General features: G+C 37.8%; 1 long non-coding RNA gene across 1 annotated transcript; it reads right to left on the bottom strand.

The window, feature by feature from the left end:
- Positions 1-229: 229 nt before the first annotated feature.
- Positions 230-6,535, bottom strand: LOC126513568 (uncharacterized). Its single transcript, XR_007595381.1, has 3 exons — positions 6,456-6,535; positions 3,161-3,199; positions 230-260 (listed from the first exon to the last, which is right to left on the bottom strand). It is a non-coding gene; the product is annotated as an uncharacterized lncRNA (long non-coding RNA).
- Between the last annotated feature and the right edge of the window lie 2,445 nt (positions 6,536-8,980).

The raw sequence follows: 8,980 nt of genomic DNA, 5'->3' as shown, positions 1-8,980 counted from the left end.
TGATAAATCTTTATAGGATACAAGAGCATTATCCCACAGCATGTAATCATAGCAATAGAAAAGTAACTAAGAAAAAATTCTTACCGTTAGAGATGCTTGGAAACTTGGTTTATGGTTTTGCAGGTACTGATCATCACAAATGTATCCTACTTACAGAGCCTCTTCTATTCGGTATTTTTGAGATTAAAAATTAATTCACAAATGCATATCCTCTATATTTTGAGAACTGAGTATTTATCACCATGTACTTAGAATGAAATCTAGAGAAAAAAGGCAACACAGAGAGAATAATGCTTGTCTTGCAAACATGATCTGATTTCAATTCCAATGTCAAAAAACAAAAATGAACAAAAAGACACCTAGTATGGCTGCACACTGGTGAACCCATCCTTCAGTGGGACAGGGAGCACAAACATATTTCCTTAGGACTTATTGTACAGCCAGTCTAACCTGTTTGGTGAGTTCCATACCAGTGGGAGATTATATTTTTTTTTTAAGTGCATGCTGCCTACAGAATAGTAACTAAAATCCTCAAGGGGCTTTGTACACACACACACACACACACACACACACACACACACACACACACACACACCAGTTTCCTTCAGAAATTAAATGCATTGGTTCTACTTATCCCCAATTTGGTGCTCTATAAATTATATCCTAAAGGGTAGTCGCTCACCTCTGCCTTCATTATGAGCAAGCTTGGAGGTACTTATTTTGTTAGTGCAAATTCACTTAATACAAAATTTAGTGAAATATGCATCCTGAAAGCATCCAGTCCTTCATACCTGATGGTTCCATAGTTATTCCTAAGAGCTGCAGATGTGCCATCAATTTATATGCAAGTTCATTTGTTGTCAGTTTAATTTTTTTAAAAAAATCATAAATTCTTACAAATGAAAATAACTAACTAAATTGTGACAATTCATAGTTACTTTTATTATGATGGATATATATGTATGTTCACTATATATGGTAAATTTAGTATAAAATGAATATGAATAAAATCAATCACAAGAAAGTTCATGAATACAGTATTAATGAGTTGGATATATGGTCAGTACTGTTAATAAAGATAGAAATAAAAATATAAAACATCTACGAATGTGTTTTGCATAGTAAAAGATGTTAATTCTACTTTTTCCCTTCAGGTGCAGAAAATGGTTTACTTGCAGGGAAGCTCTGTGTTCTGTTCTGGCAGAACTGATAAGATCTTGGGAGCAGCAGTGTCAGATCAAGGTAAGTTGTCTTCTGTACTTTACATTCCTTCAGTGTCTTCCAGAGACAGTATGTTGATTCCTCTGCCCCAGATCCACTTACCTACTCTAAGCAGCTTTTCTTAGACTGTTGATCAGTGTGTCTTCTCCTTCCTAGACATGCTGAGACACATGTATTACACTCTAGGCTAACAGGGGATTTAGGTTATGAGGACAGTAAAAGAAATTAATATTCACATAATTCTATAGAAATAGACTTAAACAAATGACTGGTTTTTGAAAGGAAGAACACTGTTGTTACTACTCTTTCCTTTTTTTTTTTTGATTTTCTTTTTTGTGTTTGTTTGTGTGATCTTAACCTATGACCTATTGTTTAACCTTCTGATATGTATGATTTTGTTCAAGTTGCCCACAAGAAAATTCTGTTATACCTAAGAAGCCATGAATTAATATAGGAAAACTACACAGTCTATTCTTCCTTAATTTAGGACTTTGTCTGCTCTCCAGCCTATGCCTTCTCTTTTATTTGAAACTGTGAAACTTGTCTTCATTTTCCGTTGCAAGGTGCAGATCCTGAGACGCCCCCTCCAATCTCAGCAGTCTTCACTTACTTTGTGTGTCTATTTTGTTTGTTGTTTATGGATTGGCACAACAGCAAAAGTGGTAGTCTTCAATCAGTGGTTTGCTGCACGCTACAATATTTACAGACGTTAATGTGACTATTTCCCCATCTGTCTCTGCACTGATCTCTTGCAGAGAGATGATCATGTCACCTGGCAACAAGGGAATAATATTTATAGACTCCATGATTGGTGCAGGAGGTTCTTCTATGCGTTGCTTTCATTGGTTGTTCAGTTAATGATTTTGGTTAGACTGTCATAAATAAGAGAAGCAAACTGTCTAGATGAGTAATTAAATACTGACAATATTTTGCTTCTGGTATGATGATTAATTTTGCCTTGCCTTGGCCCACCTCTTATATATTAGGAGCTCCACCCCATGTAGTGGTGCTTTATTTAAATCATCCCAACCCTTCAAGACCATCTTCCTGTGACACTATCTTGATGCCATGTAGCACATGGTCTACACCTCAGAGACCCCAGGTACCTCCTTAAGACTTGCCCAAAGAAATAAAATCCTTAGAGTTTTTACCAAAAGTTCCTATTTGCTTCTGGACGCTTTTACTTATGAATATAGGAGAGAGGTTGCCCACATTTTTTTTCAGACAGTCAAAACATATTTCCCTGTGGTCAAATCTTTCATAAAACATGCTTAATGGTCTAGTGTCACCCATGGCTTTGTGACCTGGGGTGGCAGTACAGACACCACTCCATAGAACAGTATGTGAAAGAATGCTGCAGAATATTGTTTTAAAATGTGTTACATTTCTTTAGGCTGTGGAACATTTGTTCTAATGATGTAGATGTTCTGCATTCTTTTATGTCATATTTGTTTAACTCTGTGAAGCTGTGTTACTTTCCTGTCTAAAACACCTGATGATCTAATAATTAGCTGAAAGGCCAATAGCAAGACAGGAGAAAGAATATGTAGGACTGGCAGGCAGATAGAATAAGTAGGAAGAGAAATCTGGGAGGAGAAAAAAAGGAGCAAGAGAGATCAAGGAGTGAGAAAAGAAGGGGCAAGCCACCCAGTCAGCCACAGAATAAGAGTGAAAGTAAGAGTACATATGCAAGAAAAGGAAAAAGAAACCCAGAGGCAAATGGTAGATGGGATAATTTAAGAAGAGCTGGCTAGAAATAATCCAAGCTAAGCCCGGACATTTTTAAGAAAGAGTAAGACTCTCTGTGTAATTTATTTGGGAGCTGTGTAGAGGGGCCCCGCAAAGAGGCAAAAGAGTAAAAAGAGCAAAACAACCAACAACATTTTGGTGCCCAACATGGGACTAGAGCAAAAGAAAATCCAGCAGCATTTTGACATACCAACATTCGGCTCAAATGTCCATCTAGAGCTTGAGAAAGCTGAAAAAAAATATTATCCCTTTAAGAAATCCTACTTTGCAGCAGAGTACTTAAACAGCATTTTTCACACTAAATAGAAACAAACAAACAAACTAACTAACTGACTAACTAAAAAATGCCTGCCTCAGTGCAGAACACTGACATTCCATAATTAGTGGTTGAATATGGTTCCAAGTCAAACAAACCTCCAACCAGGCCACAGACTTTAGGCTTGGCTCTCCAATCTAGCAGAGCCAGCAAAGAGAACCATGTGAAGAGTACAGTCTAAATTTGGCTCATAAGGTTAAAAAAGCCTAAAAGACTATATTGGAGCCTGTTCCAACAAAGTCAACTAAGGTACCTAGAAGAGGGCGCAAGGATTGAAGAAATGGCAGATTAAAAGAAATTTAGACAGAAAACGTAGGATAGATGCAGGAGTTCTGTTGGTGAGTACCAAGCAGCCCTGAGTTTATTTATTTGCTAGCATTTATATCTATTAAAGGCAAAAGGCAGATCAAAGAACAGAATAATCAGTTAACCACCTCCTTACGCTGTCCTTGACAGAAAGAAGCAAGTAGCCTCATTACCTATCTTGTGAGTCCTGTTAGCATCAAACAGTTTTTGTTTTAACTAGATGTGCCTTTGGCTGGCATTCAATAGCCTGTATCTTAATAGATAATGTGTTCTCTCTCATGGGCAAAATGCTCAGCCCCATGGGCCTAATCAGAACTTTCTCACAGTTCTCAAGGATACTGGAGCAAACAGTGCAGGCAAATTTGAACTCAAATGACTGTTAAGTCAGAATGGACTCCAGATGGAAGCTGAGTCACATGTGGGCTACCCACTAAATATATGCAGTAAAAGAGGTTCAGACTGAAAAAAAGAAAAAAAAAAACCTGCAAACATGTTCCAGTGTGTTTTACAATGTGTACAGGCTTAAAATGGAAAGAAAATAAGTTTAGATAGTCATGGAAATAAATAAATAGAATAAAAATAATAAAGTCTTTAAAACGACAGTAAAAGAAAAAGCCACATACAGTTGGAAAATACACAGGGAGTCTAGATCCTGTATAGTATTGATTTTGATTTTTTGATTGCTGATAAGCAAACAACTGCTAAGAGACCTGGAATTGAAAGGATTGTTGAAATAAATTAACCTATATACTTTAGGAATGCCTTAACTTTAAACAGAAGTCAAAAAATATATTTGTCAAATGGAAATCAAAAAATGCTTCTGAGGAGAAATTTTGCTTTTGTTTCCACAGGAAATGAGAAGCTGTAGATTCCTTCTAGGTTGATATGGTTTGATCAGGGAACACTTCATGAATCTTGACAGGTGATACAAAGGTTACTGCTGGTCTTCCCAGGACTTGGCGATTATCTCAGTTTTCTCTCAGGAATCCTAAAGATGCCTTTGCCCACAGATTGCATGAAGCAATCTGGAGAATATAACACCCTCATCCCATGAGAAGGTGTGGGTGGTCTTTGGTTATTTGGTGGGTTATTGATTTTTTTTATAATTTAGGGAAATACAGGAATATAGAAGGATAAAAAGACAACTATTAGTCTTAAATATTTTGCATTGGCAAGGATTTTGGTATACTGATAAAAATATAAAGTTAATTTTATATACTTTGTATATGTTTCTACTCTTTTTGGAGTATTGTACTTATGCAGTTCATTTAAAAATTCACTGTATAAATAAAAATGAGTTTATTAATTAATCAATAATAATTAAACTTATGGTCACATTAGGTACATTTTTAAGGCTAAATTGTTATATTTTAGATAATAGATACTTTTCAAACACTTCAAAGACCTATAGAATATGGCACTTAAAATGTTTTATTAACATAGGGTTTTTCCATGACAATGAGACACATCTGCTCCTGGCAGCACCAATTTACTTCATAAAAGGATGATGGGCATCAAAGAAACTCCATAGGAGTTTGCTTTCATTGTGGCAACATTAGTCTTTTGGGCAAGAAGCTGTTTATACCTTGACTGCTTGACTGTATGTTGTATAAACAGGACATGTAAGACACACAGGAAAGTGACTGCTGAACTTTTCCAAAACAAGGTGGGAGAGTCCTTCAAATTTCCTGCTTCATGGAAGAATCTACTGATCTTTTTTTGCAGGACACAGAGGAAAGGGGCTAATAAACGTTGTCAATACAAGACTGAAAAGTCTTTCAAATTTCCTGATTCACTGAAAAGTCTACCATACACTGTGGGCCTGTAGGATGCCTCAATGTTGCAGAGAACTTTGGGTGAATGTCCAGGCAGCAAGATGTCTCTGTCGTTAGGTAATATTATATCCTTCTAGGGGTCTTTGATAGAGTTAAAGACTAGATCGTTACTGTTGTACTTTTTCTTAATAATAATAGAAAGTAAATTAGGTATAAAACTTTGTATTCACTTAGATAATTGACTATTTTCTCCAACTTTGATAAATGTATTGCAAATGTAAGTGAAAAAATGTAAAGGTAACTCCTACTGGGCAAATTGTTCTATTGCATGAAATTTTACTACGTGAAAGTTAAAACCTTTCATTTTTAGTTAGACAAAAGGGGAAATGTTTTAGAATATTATTTTAAAATGTGTTACTTTTTTTAGGCTGTTGAACATTTATTCTAATGATGTAAAGATATGCTGCATTCTTTTACGTTGCATTAACTCTGTGAAGCAGAGTTTTCCTGTCTAAAACACCCGATGATCTACTAAAGAGCTGAAAGGCCAATAGCTAGGGAGGAGAAAGGATATGTGGAACTGCCAGGCAGAGAGAATAAATAGGAAAAGAAATCTTGGAGGAGAGGAGAAGGAGCAAGAGAGATCAAGGAGTGAGAAAAAAGGGGTGAGTCATTCAGACAGCCATGGAGTAAAAGTGAAAGTAAGAATAAATAAGAAAAGAAAAAGTCCCAGAGGCAAAAGATAGGATAATTTAAGAAGAGCTGCTTAGAAATAAGACAATCTAAGCCAGGGCTTTTGTAAGAATACTCTCTGTGTGATTAACTTAGAAACCAAAATGTAAAACGGTGAAAAACAACCAACTACAATGGAGAGGTGGGAAAGATAGAAAACTTGTTGAAATATGAGCGGCGGGGCTGCGTCCCCAACACCCCAGCCGCTTGGCTAGCTTATGCCCGAAATAACAACACACAAACTGTATTCATCTAAGAACTGCTTGGCCCATGAACTCTAGCCCTTACAGGCTAATTCTCGCACCTGGACTAGCCCATTTCTAATGATGTGTGTAAGCACCCCAAGGTGCGCTTACCATAAGATTCTAGCCTATGTTCATTCTGGGTTCGGAGCTGAGAGGAGCTTCATTGCATGCATCTGCCCGGGAGATCGGAGCATGGCGTCTCTGCTCCCGAGCTGTCGGCTCTCTCTGCAAGCAGAGCAGAGTCTGACCTCACTTCCTCTTCCGCCCAGCATCCTATTCTGTTTATTCCACCCACCTATGTTCTAAGCTATGAGGCCAAGCAGTTGGTTTATTATAATTAACTAATTACCTTCCTCCATCAAAACTATGGAGAGAGGTGCAACTGCAGATGTGATGGCCATGACAGCTGAGAGAGTTGGCTGAGATTGTCTTGCTGTCAATGCCAAGTAGGGTGGGCTCCATAGCGTACAAAAGTCTGGAGCTTAAGCAGACACAGACTCAGGCCCTTAACCTACCATGTGACCAAGGGAGCACCCAAGTGCTGAGCAACAACAGAGAGCTGAGATGAGGGAAGTTTCCCTTTAGATGGGACATCCTCAAAGGACCACTGTGGTCCATGATGGCACCAGAAGCCAAGTTAATGCTGGTCATCCATGCTGCTGTGCCAGGCTACAGTAACCTGAGACCTATATGAACATATGCAGTCTGTGCCACTGCCTAATGCCTTGGTGATGTCCTCAAGTTTTGATGCCTCGAGATGTCATACTATTGTGAGTGATGAGTGTAACTACTTGAGGCCATGCCAAGACTCAAGGGCTATACAGTCTCTGAGGACCATGAGTGAGTCAGTGGTCCTGATACAGCCAAGGTCCATATTGATTTCTATGGTCAATGTTACAAAAAAAGCCCATTTGGATCCCCATAGTCTGAACTGCCACCTGAAGCCATATTAACAGTTTGTGCAGGAGAACTGTTTCATTCCCTTATGGGAGAGCTAGCCTTACCCCTCGCTGGCCCACAACACTACGGTATAGACAGTGGCATGGGCAAAGAGCTAGGTCTGGACACAGCAATGGTTTCCTCAGTTGATGACTTCCAGCACAGAGTCAGGCAGAAAAAACTCATCCTCTTTTAGGGGACTAGGAATCTAATCATGCTCTAGTGAATTTGTGGACGACACAAAATGCACCTTTTTTTTTTTAGTCTTGCAGAGAAAGTCACTGGAGAGAGGGGCAGACATGGGAAGACTAGGAGGTGAGCATGATTAGGGTGCTTGATGTAAGATTAGATTCCAAACAATCAAAACCAAAATGAAAAACAGAGCGTGTGCAATGCAGCCCATTAAGATAAATAAAGACATCAAAAGAATTGTGAGGCTATTTCAACTTGGGGGACAAACATGCTTTTGAAAATTAGCTAAAAGTTGATCGTCTTTATTTGACATAAATTAAACTTCCCAGCCACAACTACATACCAGCCAAACTTTCATATATACATGAGCATGTGAGGTGCTCATCTTCCCTAAACACCTCTGTCTTGAGACAATTACTTTCAGAATGTCCTACCTGTCTTTAATGACTTCTGAAATAAAGTAAGCTACAATGGAAATAAGACATGATACAGAAATAAGTATGAAAAGGCAATGGAAAACCGATTACATTTCAAGCTAACTAAAAATATAAATAAACATAAAAATCTTATTGAAAAATCTAGAATATATATATATATATACAAATCTGGGTTTGTCTTGGATTATTTGTTCAGTCTCATTAAGCCTTTTTCTTGTAAGAAAGTGAGAATAATAGTAACACACTACTGATTGGGTGATTAGGAGAGTAAAATAAGTCTACAAAAGTCTGTAGCACAGATCATGCATAAAAATAAATACTGTTATTATATGTGCCACTGTAGTTCTTAAAAGAAAAAAAAACTCTAAACCACCTAGTAATGGACATAGAAACACCATTCCCTCCTCTGCAAACACATTTTCATGCATGATTCTATTATTTTGTACAAACTATTTCAAGTTCACACCAGCTTGCTCTAGGTTATGCAACTACAAAATGTCAATATTAGGATTCAACATCTAAGGTTTCTAAATTCAAATCAATGATTAGACTATCGAATATGACCATTTGGAAAAAATCTTTTTGTTACTTCTGTCTTAGAGATTTTGATAGTGTTAAAGGGACAGAGTTACAATCAGGCACTGGAGCTGGTTACCAAAAAGTCCTACAGTGTGTATGAAGCATAGGATTCCCCCCCCCACACACACACCCAAAAATTGTTATGCATGGGCTTGGAGACCCATTATATAGCAATTGCTACTGTGAAGAGAATAAGTGATGCCCTGTTGGTCCCAGTTCCAGACAAAGCAGCAGTGGGCTCTGCAGATAAACAGGAAAGGAACAAAGCCCGGCTGCCTCAGACCACAGCCAAGACACATATAAAAGTAATAAAAGACCTGAGTTTGGTAGCACATGTCTGTAATCACAAGGGTCAGAAGGGAAGAGAAAGAGGGAGGAAGATATTATATTTGAGGCCAAACCTGAGTTGTATATAACAAGACCCTCTCTCATGGTGTATTGAATTAAATAAAATGTCACACACAGTAGAGTATGACCTTCATCAGTCAA

This window comes from Alexandromys fortis, unplaced genomic scaffold, assembly GCF_014885135.2.
Source record: "Alexandromys fortis isolate MF-2015 unplaced genomic scaffold, M_Fortis_MF-2015_v1.1 scaffold_105, whole genome shotgun sequence".
In the NCBI taxonomy this organism is placed as follows: Eukaryota; Metazoa; Chordata; class Mammalia; order Rodentia; family Cricetidae; genus Alexandromys; species Alexandromys fortis.
Note: the sequence above shows the minus strand (reverse complement) of the source record. Positions and strands in the feature narration are given on the sequence as shown.